General features: G+C 35.2%; 4 long non-coding RNA genes across 6 annotated transcripts; all 4 read right to left on the bottom strand.

Moving 5' to 3' along the window:
- Nucleotides 1–7,109: 7,109 nt before the first annotated feature.
- Nucleotides 7,110–7,863, bottom strand: LOC147644791 (uncharacterized). Its single transcript, XR_015273469.1, has 4 exons — nucleotides 7,773–7,863; nucleotides 7,622–7,700; nucleotides 7,486–7,550; nucleotides 7,110–7,403 (listed from the first exon to the last, which is right to left on the bottom strand). It is a non-coding gene; the product is annotated as an uncharacterized LOC147644791 (long non-coding RNA).
- Nucleotides 7,864–7,954: 91 nt separating this feature from the next.
- Nucleotides 7,955–9,108, bottom strand: LOC147644790 (uncharacterized). 3 transcript variants are annotated; one of them, XR_015273474.1, is made up of 5 exons: nucleotides 8,983–9,108; nucleotides 8,830–8,909; nucleotides 8,667–8,765; nucleotides 8,484–8,600; nucleotides 7,955–8,024 (listed from the first exon to the last, which is right to left on the bottom strand). It is a non-coding gene; the product is annotated as an uncharacterized LOC147644790 (long non-coding RNA). The 3 variants fall into 3 exon arrangements; XR_015273472.1 differs by having other exon boundaries at nucleotides 8,484–8,591; XR_015273473.1 differs by having other exon boundaries at nucleotides 8,484–8,588; nucleotides 8,983–9,095.
- Nucleotides 9,109–9,351: 243 nt separating this feature from the next.
- On the bottom strand, nucleotides 9,352–9,967 carry LOC147644789 (uncharacterized). The gene is made up of 3 exons (XR_015273467.1): nucleotides 9,693–9,967; nucleotides 9,531–9,625; nucleotides 9,352–9,463 (listed from the first exon to the last, which is right to left on the bottom strand). It is a non-coding gene; the product is annotated as an uncharacterized LOC147644789 (long non-coding RNA).
- Nucleotides 9,968–12,927: 2,960 nt separating this feature from the next.
- LOC110184510 (uncharacterized) lies at nucleotides 12,928–13,818 on the bottom strand. Its single transcript, XR_002319704.2, has 5 exons — nucleotides 13,587–13,818; nucleotides 13,420–13,519; nucleotides 13,271–13,357; nucleotides 13,113–13,208; nucleotides 12,928–13,045 (listed from the first exon to the last, which is right to left on the bottom strand). It is a non-coding gene; the product is annotated as an uncharacterized LOC110184510 (long non-coding RNA).
- Nucleotides 13,819–17,445: the final 3,627 nt, after the last annotated feature.

Here is a 17,445-nt window from a genome sequence, read left to right as displayed (position 1 = left end):
TATCGGAATGTTATCGGAAAGTGGTCTAAAAGTTATCGAAAAAGTGTTATCGGAATGTTATCGGAAAGTGGTCTAAAAGTTATCGAAAAAGTGTTATCGGAATGTTATCGGAAAGTGGTCTAAAAGTTATCGAAAAAGTGTTATCGGAATGTTATCGGAAAGTGGTCTAAAAGTTATCGAAAAAGTGTTATCGGAATGTTATCGGAAAGTGGTCTAAAAGTTATCGAAAAAGTGTTATCGGAATGTTATCGGAAAGTGGTCTAAAAGTTATCGAAAAAGTGTTATCGGAATGTTATCGGAAAGTGGTCTAAAAGTTATCGAAAAAGTGTTATCGGAATGTTATCGGAAAGTGGTCTAAAAGTTATCGAAAAAGTGTTATCGGAATGTTATCGGAAAGTGGTCTAAAAGTTATCGAAAAAGTGTTATCGGAATGTTATCGGAAAGTGGTCTAAAAGTTATCGAAAAAGTGTTATCGGAATGTTATCGGAAAGTGGTCTAAAAGTTATCGAAAAAGTGTTATCGGAATGTTATCGGAAAGTGGTCTAAAAGTTATCGAAAAAGTGTTATCGGAATGTTATCGGAAAGTGGTCTAAAAGTTATCGAAAAAGTGTTATCGGAATGTTATCGGAAAGTGGTCTAAAAGTTATCGAAAAAGTGTTATCGGAATGTTATCGGAAAGTGGTCTAAAAGTTATCGAAAAAGTGTTATCGGAATGTTATCGGAAAGTGGTCTAAAAGTTATCGAAAAAGTGTTATCGGAATGTTATCGGAAAGTGGTCTAAAAGTTATCGAAAAAGTGTTATCGGAATGTTATCGGAAAGTGGTCTAAAAGTTATCGAAAAAGTGTTATCGGAATGTTATCGGAAAGTGGTCTAAAAGTTATCGAAAAAGTGTTATCGGAATGTTATCGGAAAGTGGTCTAAAAGTTATCGAAAAAGTGTTATCGGAATGTTATCGGAAAGTGGTCTAAAAGTTATCGAAAAAGTGTTATCGGAATGTTATCGGAAAGTGGTCTAAAAGTTATCGAAAAAGTGTTATCGGAATGTTATCGGAAAGTGGTCTAAAAGTTATCGAAAAAGTGTTATCGGAATGTTATCGGAAAGTGGTCTAAAAGTTATCGAAAAAGTGTTATCGGAATGTTATCGGAAAGTGGTCTAAAAGTTATCGAAAAAGTGTTATCGGAATGTTATCGGAAAGTGGTCTAAAAGTTATCGAAAAAGTGTTATCGGAATGTTATCGGAAAGTGGTCTAAAAGTTATCGAAAAAGTGTTATCGGAATGTTATCGGAAAGTGGTCTAAAAGTTATCGAAAAAGTGTTATCGGAATGTTATCGGAAAGTGGTCTAAAAGTTATCGAAAAAGTGTTATCGGAATGTTATCGGAAAGTGGTCTAAAAGTTATCGAAAAAGTGTTATCGGAATGTTATCGGAAAGTGGTCTAAAAGTTATCGAAAAAGTGTTATCGGAATGTTATCGGAAAGTGGTCTAAAAGTTATCGAAAAAGTGTTATCGGAATGTTATCGGAAAGTGGTCTAAAAGTTATCGAAAAAGTGTTATCGGAATGTTATCGGAAAGTGGTCTAAAAGTTATCGAAAAAGTGTTATCGGAATGTTATCGGAAAGTGGTCTAAAAGTTATCGAAAAAGTGTTATCGGAATGTTATCGGAAAGTGGTCTAAAAGTTATCGAAAAAGTGTTATCGGAATGTTATCGGAAAGTGGTCTAAAAGTTATCGAAAAAGTGTTATCGGAATGTTATCGGAAAGTGGTCTAAAAGTTATCGAAAAAGTGTTATCGGAATGTTATCGGAAAGTGGTCTAAAAGTTATCGAAAAAGTGTTATCGGAATGTTATCGGAAAGTGGTCTAAAAGTTATCGAAAAAGTGTTATCGGAATGTTATCGGAAAGTGGTCTAAAAGTTATCGAAAAAGTGTTATCGGAATGTTATCGGAAAGTGGTCTAAAAGTTATCGAAAAAGTGTTATCGGAATGTTATCGGAAAGTGGTCTAAAAGTTATCGAAAAAGTGTTATCGGAATGTTATCGGAAAGTGGTCTAAAAGTTATCGAAAAAGTGTTATCGGAATGTTATCGGAAAGTGGTCTAAAAGTTATCGAAAAAGTGTTATCGGAATGTTATCGGAAAGTGGTCTAAAAGTTATCGAAAAAGTGTTATCGGAATGTTATCGGAAAGTGGTCTAAAAGTTATCGAAAAAGTGTTATCGGAATGTTATCGGAAAGTGGTCTAAAAGTTATCGAAAAAGTGTTATCGGAATGTTATCGGAAAGTGGTCTAAAAGTTATCGAAAAAGTGTTATCGGAATGTTATCGGAAAGTGGTCTAAAAGTTATCGAAAAAGTGTTATCGGAATGTTATCGGAAAGTGGTCTAAAAGTTATCGAAAAAGTGTTATCGGAATGTTATCGGAAAGTGGTCTAAAAGTTATCGAAAAAGTGTTATCGGAATGTTATCGGAAAGTGGTCTAAAAGTTATCGAAAAAGTGTTATCGGAATGTTATCGGAAAGTGGTCTAAAAGTTATCGAAAAAGTGTTATCGGAATGTTATCGGAAAGTGGTCTAAAAGTTATCGAAAAAGTGTTATCGGAATGTTATCGGAAAGTGGTCTAAAAGTTATCGAAAAAGTGTTATCGGAATGTTATCGGAAAGTGGTCTAAAAGTTATCGAAAAAGTGTTATCGGAATGTTATCGGAAAGTGGTCTAAAAGTTATCGAAAAAGTGTTATCGGAATGTTATCGGAAAGTGGTCTAAAAGTTATCGAAAAAGTGTTATCGGAATGTTATCGGAAAGTGGTCTAAAAGTTATCGAAAAAGTGTTATCGGAATGTTATCGGAAAGTGGTCTAAAAGTTATCGAAAAAGTGTTATCGGAATGTTATCGGAAAGTGGTCTAAAAGTTATCGAAAAAGTGTTATCGGAATGTTATCGGAAAGTGGTCTAAAAGTTATCGAAAAAGTGTTATCGGAATGTTATCGGAAAGTGGTCTAAAAGTTATCGAAAAAGTGTTATCGGAATGTTATCGGAAAGTGGTCTAAAAGTTATCGAAAAAGTGTTATCGGAATGTTATCGGAAAGTGGTCTAAAAGTTATCGAAAAAGTGTTATCGGAATGTTATCGGAAAGTGGTCTAAAAGTTATCGAAAAAGTGTTATCGGAATGTTATCGGAAAGTGGTCTAAAAGTTATCGAAAAAGTGTTATCGGAATGTTATCGGAAAGTGGTCTAAAAGTTATCGAAAAAGTGTTATCGGAATGTTATCGGAAAGTGGTCTAAAAGTTATCGAAAAAGTGTTATCGGAATGTTATCGGAAAGTGGTCTAAAAGTTATCGAAAAAGTGTTATCGGAATGTTATCGGAAAGTGGTCTAAAAGTTATCGAAAAAGTGTTATCGGAATGTTATCGGAAAGTGGTCTAAAAGTTATCGAAAAAGTGTTATCGGAATGTTATCGGAAAGTGGTCTAAAAGTTATCGAAAAAGTGTTATCGGAATGTTATCGGAAAGTGGTCTAAAAGTTATCGAAAAAGTGTTATCGGAATGTTATCGGAAAGTGGTCTAAAAGTTATCGAAAAAGTGTTATCGGAATGTTATCGGAAAGTGGTCTAAAAGTTATCGAAAAAGTGTTATCGGAATGTTATCGGAAAGTGGTCTAAAAGTTATCGAAAAAGTGTTATCGGAATGTTATCGGAAAGTGGTCTAAAAGTTATCGAAAAAGTGTTATCGGAATGTTATCGGAAAGTGGTCTAAAAGTTATCGAAAAAGTGTTATCGGAATGTTATCGGAAAGTGGTCTAAAAGTTATCGAAAAAGTGTTATCGGAATGTTATCGGAAAGTGGTCTAAAAGTTATCGAAAAAGTGTTATCGGAATGTTATCGGAAAGTGGTCTAAAAGTTATCGAAAAAGTGTTATCGGAATGTTATCGGAAAGTGGTCTAAAAGTTATCGAAAAAGTGTTATCGGAATGTTATCGGAAAGTGGTCTAAAAGTTATCGAAAAAGTGTTATCGGAATGTTATCGGAAAGTGGTCTAAAAGTTATCGAAAAAGTGTTATCGGAATGTTATCGGAAAGTGGTCTAAAAGTTATCGAAAAAGTGTTATCGGAATGTTATCGGAAAGTGGTCTAAAAGTTATCGAAAAAGTGTTATCGGAATGTTATCGGAAAGTGGTCTAAAAGTTATCGAAAAAGTGTTATCGGAATGTTATCGGAAAGTGGTCTAAAAGTTATCGAAAAAGTGTTATCGGAATGTTATCGGAAAGTGGTCTAAAAGTTATCGAAAAAGTGTTATGGGAATGTTATCGGAAAGTGGTCTAAAAGTTATCGAAAAAGTGTTATCGGAATGTTATCGGAAAGTGGTCTAAAAGTTATCGAAAAAGTGTTATCGGAATGTTATCGGAAAGTGGTCTAAAAGTTATCGAAAAAGTGTTATCGGAATGTTATCGGAAAGTGGTCTAAAAGTTATCGAAAAAGTGTTATCGGAATGTTATCGGAAAGTGGTCTAAAAGTTATCGAAAAAGTGTTATCGGAATGTTATCGGAAAGTGGTCTAAAAGTTATCGAAAAAGTGTTATCGGAATGTTATCGGAAAGTGGTCTAAAAGTTATCGAAAAAGTGTTATCGGAATGTTATCGGAAAGTGGTCTAAAAGTTATCGAAAAAGTGTTATCGGAATGTTATCGGAAAGTGGTCTAAAAGTTATCGAAAAAGTGTTATCGGAATGTTATCGGAAAGTGGTCTAAAAGTTATCGAAAAAGTGTTATCGGAATGTTATCGGAAAGTGGTCTAAAAGTTATCGAAAAAGTGTTATCGGAATGTTATCGGAAAGTGGTCTAAAAGTTATCGAAAAAGTGTTATCGGAATGTTATCGGAAAGTGGTCTAAAAGTTATCGAAAAAGTGTTATCGGAATGTTATCGGAAAGTGGTCTAAAAGTTATCGAAAAAGTGTTATCGGAATGTTATCGGAAAGTGGTCTAAAAGTTATCGAAAAAGTGTTATCGGAATGTTATCGGAAAGTGGTCTAAAAGTTATCGAAAAAGTGTTATCGGAATGTTATCGGAAAGTGGTCTAAAAGTTATCGAAAAAGTGTTATCGGAATGTTATCGGAAAGTGGTCTAAAAGTTATCGAAAAAGTGTTATCGGAATGTTATCGGAAAGTGGTCTAAAAGTTATCGAAAAAGTGTTATCGGAATGTTATCGGAAAGTGGTCTAAAAGTTATCGAAAAAGTGTTATCGGAATGTTATCGGAAAGTGGTCTAAAAGTTATCGAAAAAGTGTTATCGGAATGTTATCGGAAAGTGGTCTAAAAGTTATCGAAAAAGTGTTATCGGAATGTTATCGGAAAGTGGTCTAAAAGTTATCGAAAAAGTGTTATCGGAATGTTATCGGAAAGTGGTCTAAAAGTTATCGAAAAAGTGTTATCGGAATGTTATCGGAAAGTGGTCTAAAAGTTATCGAAAAAGTGTTATCGGAATGTTATCGGAAAGTGGTCTAAAAGTTATCGAAAAAGTGTTATCGGAATGTTATCGGAAAGTGGTCTAAAAGTTATCGAAAAAGTGTTATCGGAATGTTATCGGAAAGTGGTCTAAAAGTTATCGAAAAAGTGTTATCGGAATGTTATCGGAAAGTGGTCTAAAAGTTATCGAAAAAGTGTTATCGGAATGTTATCGGAAAGTGGTCTAAAAGTTATCGAAAAAGTGTTATCGGAATGTTATCGGAAAGTGGTCTAAAAGTTATCGAAAAAGTGTTATCGGAATGTTATCGGAAAGTGGTCTAAAAGTTATCGAAAAAGTGTTATCGGAATGTTATCGGAAAGTGGTCTAAAAGTTATCGAAAAAGTGTTATCGGAATGTTATCGGAAAGTGGTCTAAAAGTTATCGAAAAAGTGTTATCGGAATGTTATCGGAAAGTGGTCTAAAAGTTATCGAAAAAGTGTTATCGGAATGTTATCGGAAAGTGGTCTAAAAGTTATCGAAAAAGTGTTATCGGAATGTTATCGGAAAGTGGTCTAAAAGTTATCGAAAAAGTGTTATCGGAATGTTATCGGAAAGTGGTCTAAAAGTTATCGAAAAAGTGTTATCGGAATGTTATCGGAAAGTGGTCTAAAAGTTATCGAAAAAGTGTTATCGGAATGTTATCGGAAAGTGGTCTAAAAGTTATCGAAAAAGTGTTATGGGAATGTTATCGGAAAGTGGTCTAAAAGTTATCGAAAAAGTGTTATCGGAATGTTATCGGAAAGTGGTCTAAAAGTTATCGAAAAAGTGTTATCGGAATGTTATCGGAAAGTGGTCTAAAAGTTATCGAAAAAGTGTTATCGGAATGTTATCGGAAAGTGGTCTAAAAGTTATCGAAAAAGTGTTATCGGAATGTTATCGGAAAGTGGTCTAAAAGTTATCGAAAAAGTGTTATCGGAATGTTATCGGAAAGTGGTCTAAAAGTTATCGAAAAAGTGTTATCGGAATGTTATCGGAAAGTGGTCTAAAAGTTATCGAAAAAGTGTTATCGGAATGTTATCGGAAAGTGGTCTAAAAGTTATCGAAAAAGTGTTATCGGAATGTTATCGGAAAGTGGTCTAAAAGTTATCGAAAAAGTGTTATCGGAATGTTATCGGAAAGTGGTCTAAAAGTTATCGAAAAAGTGTTATCGGAATGTTATCGGAAAGTGGTCTAAAGTTATCAAAAAATTGCTTTCGAAATGGTATTGATTAACAGTCGTAAAGTTATCAAAAAGTTATAATAAATCGTCTAAAAACAAGTTTTAAAAATGACTAAAATCGGTATAAAAAAATATTATAAATATATGCTAAATATTAATATATATTTATATAGATTAAGCTTCACTAGGATTCGCCCCCGTTTTTGTACCAGTTTCCACAAATCGCCCTTTTCAAACTTTATAAAGATAAACCATGATATAAGCAACGGCAGCAGGCTTTTAAATATTAATAACTGCGGATCATATTCTCCCCATGTGCCTCTCTTGCTTTTAAATGCCACCAAATAAGGCGCAAAAGCAAACAATGAAAGTTACGCAACCTTGTACAGTAATTTCTAAAGCAAAAACAATATAAAAGCAAGAGTAGTGCAAATATGCGTCCACAAATGCTTAGAAAAAAGAGAAACAAAGCAATCAAAACATATATTTCCTTCATACACTACAGTCACACGTGGCAGCACCTTCCAGCAGTTAATAATAAATGGGAAACGCAAACAAGGCTTCTACTTGCGCATCGGCGTGTTCCGCACACAAATTAGCTGTCCGTTAACGTTTGGCATTGACGCTGATTCCTTTTAGTCAATTTTCTTGTCACTTTTACATAGATCTTTATGCCGTTTGTCGCGTCAAAAAAGCGTCTAAAGGCTGCTGCATTGTTGCTTCTCTGCTGCCGCCGCAGGTGCTGCTGCTTTGCTGGCGTCACTGCAATAGTAAAAACAAAATTTTTATTTAGTTAAGCAGCCACAAAAAAATGCTTTACAAAAATAACAGTCGTCCCGCTTACACGTATATCTTTTTTGCTGCTGCCTTTGTTACTTTGCTCTTTCTAATGATGGTTTCGTAGTGTCGCTGCCTAAACTAAAAAAAAAACATTGATTTATCTAAACAGACCACAAAAAAATAAATTCTCGAACACATACCGGTCGTCTCGCTTTCTCGCATATCCTATTTGCCACCGCTGCTGCTTCCGCCACTGCTCTTGCTGCTCTGCTGGCGTCGCTGCAATACAAATAAACGCAGACTTAGCTGAAAAAAAAAAAAAACAAAAAAAAGGAATGATCTAACACATACCGGTCGTCTCGCTCTCTCCCATATTTTTTTTCCTGCCGCTGCTACTGACCCTGTTGCTTCGCTGTTCCTGCCGCTGCTGTGCAGACGTCCCTGCAATACACATAAAATATTGAATTAGTTAAATCACAAAAAAAGAGATCACCGCGCACATACCCGTAGTCTCTTTTTCACGCAAATTCTTATTTCTGCCGCTTCTAATGCCTTTTCTGCCCTGCTTTTCATGCCGAAGCTCCAACTGTTCCCATGGCGTCGCTGGAATAGTAATGAAGACATTCTTTTCAGTGTGGTTGCGTGGAAATATCGTTTAAAATACGAAGAAATAAATACCAAAAAATAACATAGCGATTTCGCAAATACGATTGTTGCGAAAAGGGTGAGAACTTTGCTAAATGCGAGTCTGGCAACTTCAAATACTGGAGCATATGGCGTTGCCAAGCTTATGTTATCGCGCCAACATTGCCACCCCTTTCACTTTTGCGCTTACTTTAAATTTAAATATTAAATAAGTTTAAATATAGCGGATAATGTGTGGAACCATATTGAAATATTTTTGTTTTTGGTAAAATAATATTTCTATGAATTGCCGCTGCTGCTGTCTCTGCTCTACCCTGCTGCTAATGCTGCGCCATTTGCTCTGCTGGCGTTGCGGCATTAATACAAATAAAATAATGATTTAGCTAAAGGAACCACAAGAGATTATCGCACACCTACCGGACGCCTCTCTTCCACGCATGTTCTTTATGCTGCCGCTGCTGCTGCCGCTGCTGCTGCTGCTGCCACTCTTTCACTGTTTATCTTGCCGTTTTTCCTGCTGCTCTGCTGGCGTTGCTCGACAATACAAATAAAACATTGCTTTAGGTAAACAAACCATTAAAAAGCAATGAAAGGACATACCAGTTATCTCGCTTTCACGCATGTTCTTTTTGCAGCCGCTGTTGCTATCCCTGTTTCCTTGCTGATCTTGCCGTTGCCTATGCTATTCTACTGGCGCCGCTGCAGTACATGTTAAACATTTTTTTCAGTTAGAAAACCACAAACAAAAAAGATAACAACACACATAGCGGTCGTCTCGCTTTCACGCATATTCTTTTTCCTGCCGCTGCTGCTGCCCGTTGTTTCGTTGTTCCTGACGGTGCTCTGCTGACGTTCCAGCAATACACATAAAATATTGATTTAGTTAAACCACAAAAAAAGAGAACCGCGCACAAACCGGTCGTCTCGCTTTCACGCATATTCTTCTTTCTGCCGTTTCTGCTGCCCATCTTTTCATGCCGCAGCTTCATCCGATCCAATGGCGCCGCTGCAATAATAATAACGCCTCCATTCTTTTCAGTGTGGTTGGGTAGTAATAGCGTCTAAAATACCAAGAATTAAATACCAAAAATGAACATGGCGATATCGCGAATAAGATTGGTGCGAAACGGGTGAGAACTTTGCTAAATGCGAGTCTGTCAACTCCAAATACTGGAGCATACGGCGTTGCCAAGCTTTTGGTCTTGCGCCAAACTTGCCACCCATTTTTGTTTCGCGCGTACTTTAAATTTAAATATTAAATAGGTTTAAATATAGCAGATAATAATTGGAATCATATTACAATATTTTTATTAGTATAATATTTATCTAATTTGCTGGTGCTGCTACCTGTGTTCTGCCCTGCTGCTTATGCTGCCCTTTTTGCTCTGCTGGCGTTGCTGCAATAACACAAATATAATAACGATTTTGTTAAAGGAACCACAAAAGAGATGATCGCATACATACCGGACGCCTCGCTTTCACGCATATTCTTTTTCCTGTCCCTGCTGTTGCCCCTGTTGTTCTGATGTTTTTACGCTGCTGCTGCTTTGCTGTCGTCCCTGCAATAATACAAATAAAACATGGCTTTGGGTAAACAAACCACAGAAACTGGATAAACGCACATACCGGTCGTCTCGCTCTAACGCATATTCTTTTTACACCAACACACGGCCAACGGACACACAGACACAAAATTGCCTACTGTTGGGAAATGGTCACCGTCGCCGCCGCTTCTGCTCCCGTTACGTCCCGTTCCGCAAACACATTTGCTGGCCACTAATATTTTGCGATCTCCGGCATTTATATTCTTTGTTTTCTTTTCTTTTGCGCTCCAACTGGCGACGTGACGTTTCGTTTTTAAAAACAAGGCAAAGCATCGATATATCGATAGTTAAATATATGCGACACGATGCTGTCATCGACTTAAAGCTCACAAGTGTGCTTTTTTATCCAGTCTCTGAACCAGACAACATAACCACTAGCAAAGGGAAATTTTTTTAATGTCTGGAATCAACTGTTCAAGAAAATATGTGTCCAATGAACAAAATGGCCCCGATAAGCTTTTTGTTCTTTTTTATCAAAATCCGTTCTTTATTTTTATTATTATTTACAAACCAAATAAATTCGCCATTTGTAGCTGTATATTTTCCGTCGCGAGGTTACCTTGTCTGGTTCAGCGACTGGATAAAGCGTTTTCAATAAGGTCCGATTTTGTATATTTGTTAAAGGTGTGAACGAAATGGTAACCATTAGCAACGTAAAATATTAACAGTTTCATGAAATAAATGTTCAAAATCTTATATGTTCAATGAACGACATAACCTTTCTTAAGATTTTGGTATGCGTTTCATTAAAATCAGTTTACTTATTTATTTATGTAAATTTTCTCAATTTCATTCTCCGCGAAAAAGCCCTTTTTAATTAAAAGCTATTAAAAGAATTAACATATGTATTTATTAATTTTTGCCTAATACACATTTTATATCACCTTACTTTATAAATTTTCTAGGTATATTTTTATATATTTTATATTCATATTATACATATTATGTATATGTATTATAGATGCATATGTATATTTTAAATAATTCCCCCTTTAAATATTGGAAAACTAGAAACGCTTTGCAAATGAAACGAATTCAAAAAAAAAAAAACTTTCAACATTAGTAAATTATTGTTTTACGTTATTTCCTTAAAATAATTTTTTTTATTTAAAGCGTTAATATAAAGTATATAAATAAATTTATAAATATACATATTGATAATGATATTGACAACTAAAAGCAGTTCAGCCTTTAACTGTAACTTCAATTATCCATTAACCTGTTAAAGACTCAGAACAGGGCTTCAGAATCGAAATTAATTTATGACTAAACCAAAAAGCGTCAAATTTTACACCGAAGCCTTTGAAGTTCTTTGCTATTTATAAAATAGTTACTAAACCTGTATACCTAAGCTTAAAAAATTTTAATTTTAATGTATTTACATCTTTATAAATTTTTAACGCTTATATATTTTGAAAAAAAAAGTACAACCAATGTAAAAAGGTACGGCCATTTTTTAGCGATTAAATAATATACATATATAACTTTGTGCCAATACATCTACAAATTATGAGGTTTGTCTTTTTTCTGTGTGTGTGTCTCGTTTACTGATTCGTCGTTGGGATCTGCAGTAATAAGCAATGTTGATGAATGAGTGAAACAACACTATTAACATTTTTCTTCAATCCTCCATTTTCTCGGGTTTCGCGAGGCCATTCTTTTTTTTTGCCTGTGCACCCCTAAGCAATGTAAAGGGGTAAGTGAAACAGCACTATTTCCATTTTTTTTAATCCTCGATTGCCTCGGGTTTCGCAAGCAATTTTTTTTATCTGCTCCCTCCTGCTTCGATTGTTCTCTCTCTGGAGAGTTGTACTTAGAGCGAGAGAGACAATTAAGAGTAACGATCCTCTGTTGTGGTTCTGCATTATGTAATTTGGGAAGTGGTGTAAACGATGTTTGTTAACTTTCTTTGCTTTGCAATTTGTAAACAGAAAAAAATAAATGCAAACTAAACTTTATGAAACTGTAGTTATAAAATAATATAGTTAAAGCCTTACTTGAAGATATTTATCTATGCCTAGTATTACTATATATTAAAATTCAAGATATACTATCTGAAATTATAATTGATTCATTTAAATGTTATAATATTTTAAAATGTATTTGTTATTTATTTTTAAATCTATTTTTTATTCTTATTTAACCCAATTATATTAAAATGTGTTTGTTATTTATTTTTAAATCTATTTGTTATTAATTCTTATTTAATTGGGTTAAAATGTGTTTGTAATTTATTTTTAAATCTATTTGTTATTAATTCTTATTTAACCCAGTTAGGAAATGGGTTGAAAGCCAGCCACTACCCATAACACCCAAAATGGAATAGTCAAGTCCGACATTGGAGTTATTTAAGAGAGTCCATCCAGCTAATTGACGACATCGTCGTGTCCTCTCTCGACAACATCACTCACCATCCCCGCCTCCCATATTGCTGAGAGACTTCTCCTAGCGGCCGTCGGCAATCAGTTACTCTCGCGCCGTCGGACGAAATGGAAGCAGGAAGAAAATGCTCCACACAAAAGGAAAAAACCGTTTTGCTGAAGATCAACGCGGCGGTCAAAAGTGCAAGAATTCGGAAAACTACCGCGGAAAAACTAGTGGCAGTAGTGAAAAGTCCGGGAAAACAGCGAGTCCCCACAGTGTTAGGAAAGTAGTGGCAGCCGGGACGCTGTCGTGTTTTTTTTTATTTAAACACAACCGTGTGTGTGTGTGCGTTTGTCTTGGCTAATTTTGTTGGTTTTTTTTCATGTGCAAGTGCACCTAATGTAAAAAGGTGCCACCATTTCAAAGCGGTAACAAAAATGTACAAGTGTGTGACAATCCCACCACAAATTAGGTTTTTCTTCTTTTGTGTGTGTGTGTGCGCGTTTCGTCCGTTATTGGCCGTTGGGATCTGCAGCAATAAGGAATGTAAAGGGGTGAGTGAAACAGCACCATTACCATTTTTTTGTAATCTTCGATTGTCTCTGGTTTCGCGCGCAAATTTTTTATCTGCTCCCCCCTGCTTTTAGTGTGGTTGTGTAGTAATAGCGTCTAAAATACCAAGAATTAAATACCAAAAATGAACATGGCGATATCGCGAATAAAATTGGTGCGAAACGGTTGAGAACTTTGCTAAATGCTAGTCTGGCAACTCCAAATACTGGAGCATATGGCGTTGCCAAGCTTTTGGTCTTGCGCCAAACTTGCCACCCATTTTGGTTTCGCGCGTACTTTAAATTTAAATATTGAATAGGTTTAAATATAGCAGATAATAATTGGAATAATATTAAAATATTTTTATTAGTGTAAGTATAATATTTATCTGATTTGCTGGTGCTGCTACCTGTGCTCTGCCCTGCTGCTTATGCTGCCCTTTTTGCTCTGCTTGCGTTGCTGCAATAACACAAATAAAATATCGATTTAGTTAAAGGAACCACAAAAGAGATGATCGCATACATACCGGACGCCTCGCTTTCACGCATATTCTTTTTGCTGCCACTGCTGTTGCCCCTGTTGTTCTGATGTTTTTACCGCTGCTGCTGCTTTGCTGGCGTCGCTGCAATAATACAAAAAAACATTGCTTTAGGTAAACAAACCACAAAATAGAGCTGAACGCACACATATCGGTCGTCTCGCTTTTACGCATATTTTTTTTGCTGCCCCTGTTGCTCTGCTGTTCCTGCTGCTGCTACTCTGCAGGCGTCGCTACAATACAAATAAAACAATGATTCAATTAAACGAACCACAAAAAAGATATGATCGCACACATATCGGTCGTCTCGCTTTCACGCATATTTTTTTTTGCTGCCGCTGCTGCTGTCCCTGTTTCTCTGCAGCTGCTGCCGCAGTTCTGCTCTGCTGACGTCCCTGCAATAATACAAATAAAACATGGCCTTGGGTAAACAAACCACAGAAACTGGATGAACGCACATACCGGTCGTCTCGCTCTAACGCATATTCTTTCAACGGACACACAGACACAAAATTGCCTACTGCTGGGAAATGGTCACCGTCGCCGCCGCTTCTGCTCGCGTTACGTCCCGTTCCGCACATACATTTGCTGGCCACTAATGTTTTGCGATCTCCGGCATTTATATTCTTTGTTTTCTTTTCTTTTGCGCTCCGACTGGCGACGTGAAGTTTCGTTTTTAAAAACAAGGCAAAGCATCGATATATCGATAGTTAAATATATGCGACACGATGCTGTCATCGACTTAAAGCTCACAAGTGTGCTTTTTTATCCAGTCTCTGAACCAGACAACATAACCACTAGCAAAGGGAAATTTTTTTAATGTCTGGAATCAACTGTTCAAGAAAATATGTGTCCAATGAACAAAATGGCCCCGATAAGCTTTTTGTTCTTTTTTATCAAAATCCGTTCTTTATTTTTATTATTATTTACAAACCAAATAAATTCGCCATTTGTAGCTGTATATTTTCCGTCGCGAGGTTACCTTGTCTGGTTCAGCGACTGGATAAAGCGTTTTCAATAAGGTCCGATTTTGTATATTTGTTAAAGGTGTGAACGAAATGGTAACCATTAGCAACGTAAAATATTAACAGTTTCATGAAATAAATGTTCAAAATCTTATATGTTCAATGAACGACATAGGCTTTCTTAAGATTTTGGTATGCGTTTCATTAAAATCAGTTTACTTATTTATTTATGTAAATTTGCTCAATTTCATTCTCCGCCAAAAAGCATTTTTTAATTAAAAGCTATTAAAAGAATTAAAATGTTTATTTATTAATTTTTGCCTAATACACATTTTATATCACCTTACTTTATAAATATTCTAGGTATATTTTTATATATTTTATATACATATACATATTATGTATATGTATTATAGATGCATATGTATATTTTATATAATTCCCCCTTTAAATATTGAAAAACTACAAACGCTTTGCAAATGAAACGAATTCAAAAAATTAAAAAAATTCCAACATTAGTAAATTATCTTTTTACGTTATTTCCTTAAAAAAAATTTTTTATTAAAAGCGTTAATATTAAGTATATAAATAAATTTATAAATATACATATTGATAATGATATTGACAACTAAAAGCAGTTCAGCCTTTAACTGTAACTTCAATTATCCATTAACCTGTTAAAGACTCAGAACAGGGCTTCAGAATCGAAATTAATTTATGACTAAGCCAAAAAGCGTCAAATTTTACACCGAAGCCTTTTAAGTTCTTTGCTATTTATAAAATAGTTACTAAACCTGTATACCTAAGCTTAAAAAAATTTTAATTTTAATGTATTTACATCTTTATAAATTTTTAACGCTTATATATTTTGAAAAAAAAAGTACAACCAATGTAAAAAAGGTACGGCCATTTTTTAGCGATTAAATAATATACATATATAACTTTGTGCCAATACATCTACAAATTATAAGGTTTGTCTTTTTTCTGTGTGTGTGTCTCGTTTACTGATTCGTCGTTGGGATCTGCAGTAATAAGCAATGTTGAGGGATGAGTGAAACAACACTATTAACATTTTTCTTGAATCCTCCATTTTCTCGGGTTTCGCGAGGCCATTCTTTTTTTTTGCCTATGCACCCCTAAGCAATGTAAAGGGGTAAGTGAAACAGCACTATTTCCATTTTTTTTTTAATCCTCGATTGCCTCTGGTTTCGCACGCAATTTTTTTTATCTGCTCCCTCCTACTTCAATTGTTCTCTCTCTGGAGAGTTGTACTTAGAGCGAGAGAGCCACTTAAGAGTAACGATCCGCTGTTTTGGTTGTCCTTTTTGGTAACGAGGGAAACGTCGTTCGCCAACTCGCGAATAAAAAACCTCTCTCTCAGCAACATCACTCACCATCTCCGCCTCCCATATTGCTGAGAGACTTCTCCTAGCGGCCGTCGGCAATCAGTTACTCTCGCGCCGTCGGACGAAATGGAAGCAGGAAGAAAATGCTCCACACAAAAGGAAAAAACCGTTTTGCTGAAGATCAACGCGGCGGTCAAAAGTGCAAGACTTCGGAAAACTACCGCGAAAAAACTAGTGGCAGTAGTGAAAAGTCCGGGAAAACAGCGAGTCCCCACAGTGTTAGTAAAGTGGTGGCAGCCGGGACGCTGTCGTGTTTTTTTTTATATAAACACTACCGTGTGTGTGTGTGCGTTTGTCTTGGCTCACTTTGTTGGTTTTTTTTCATGTGCAAGTGCACCTAATGTAAAAAGGTGCCACCATTTCGAAGCGGTAACAAAAATGTACAAGTGTGTGACAATCCCACCACAAATTAGGTTTTTCTTCTTTTGTGTGTGTGTGTGCGCGTTTCGTCCGTTATTGGCTGTTGGGATCTGCAGCAATAAGGAATGTAAAGGAGTGAGTGAAACAGCACCATTACCATTTTTTTGTAATCCCCGATTGTCTCTGGTTTCGCGCGCAATTTTTTATCTACTCCCTCCTGCTTCGTTTGTTCTCTCTCTGGAGAGTTGTGTTTAGAGCGAGAGAGCCACTTAAGAGTAACGATCGTCTGTTTTTGGTTGTCCATTTTGGTAAAGAGGGCAACGTCGTTCGGCAACTTGTGAATAAAAAACCTAATGCAAGCAAAACTTTATGAAGCTTTTATACAACGATGTAATTACTTCTATATATTTAAATTACTAGTACCATTTTGTATAAAAATTTTAAATATAATATTTAAAAGTTAAAATTTGCTTTTAAACTGAACTTCATTAAAAAATTTGTGACTTTCATAAACAAGTATTTATAATTCCTTCATAAAGCAGCTTTAGCAATGTGTTCCCTATATTTGATCCGTCTTCCTAATTTTTGTACCCCTGCAGGGTATTATAATTGTAGTTGAAGGCTTAAATGATATGATGACCCTTAAATCACATATATATTATTAATCAGCATAAACAGCCGAGTCAATCTAGCCATCTCAGACAAAAAAAGTTAAACTTTTTTTTTTTTTCCAAACATAAGGGGTTACATTGTTAAAATTTTTAAAAATTGGTAAACATTTTATTTCATTTTTTTTTTTTTAAGTATTAATTTTATATTTAAAATAGTGAAGTAGAGTATTTAGTTTTATTAAACTTATAAAAACTAACACATGAAAGCTTAGTTATGATATTTTTTACACTTTGAGTAATGGTAAATTAGATCGAAATGTTTGTTCCTGCTGTTCAAGAATTTATATGATTTATATGGTTGAAAATTACTCCTTTAATACATTGTAGGCTTCTCACTGAAATTATAATAACAAAATTGGCAGTTTTTGAATTAAAAAAAATTTAATCGAATTTAAACATTTTGTGGTTTGCCCATATACTTTTCTTTATTCTTTCTTCCCTTATTTTTGTAATTCAAATTATTAGTGGTGGAGAAAAATCGATGTTCACAGCACTTTCACAGCATCAGCTATAATTCCGCTCAAGAAATATGAAAAATAAATACATGGAAGGATTCCTTTTTTTCTCTTTCGCTTTTTCGATACTTTTATTTCAACCAACACTTCACATCTCATCTCCCACGGGTTTTCTACAAAAACACATCTTATCTTTGAATTAGTAAGCAGTGCTTAGTTTTTAGTCGTGTGAAATCCTTGATAGTTTTGATGAGTTTCGTTAGCTTTCTGGCCAATTTTTAAAAGCGTGAATTAATTTTCGGTTTGATATATTTTGCATTTTATATTTTGGTTCAAGTTTCCGGTTTCTTTGTGCAGCAAAAATACAACAATGCAGTCAAAATCCACTATATATAGGGCCGTAGATGGAGTCTGACCAACAAGCAGAGTAATCTTTAGGATCTATATTTATATGATCACTTCAT

This window comes from Drosophila serrata, unplaced genomic scaffold (genome assembly GCF_035046125.1).
Source record: "Drosophila serrata isolate PLE 108 unplaced genomic scaffold, ASM3504612v1 contig_98, whole genome shotgun sequence".
Lineage (NCBI taxonomy): Eukaryota > Metazoa > Arthropoda > Insecta > Diptera > Drosophilidae > Drosophila > Drosophila serrata.
Note: the sequence above shows the minus strand (reverse complement) of the source record. Positions and strands in the feature narration are given on the sequence as shown.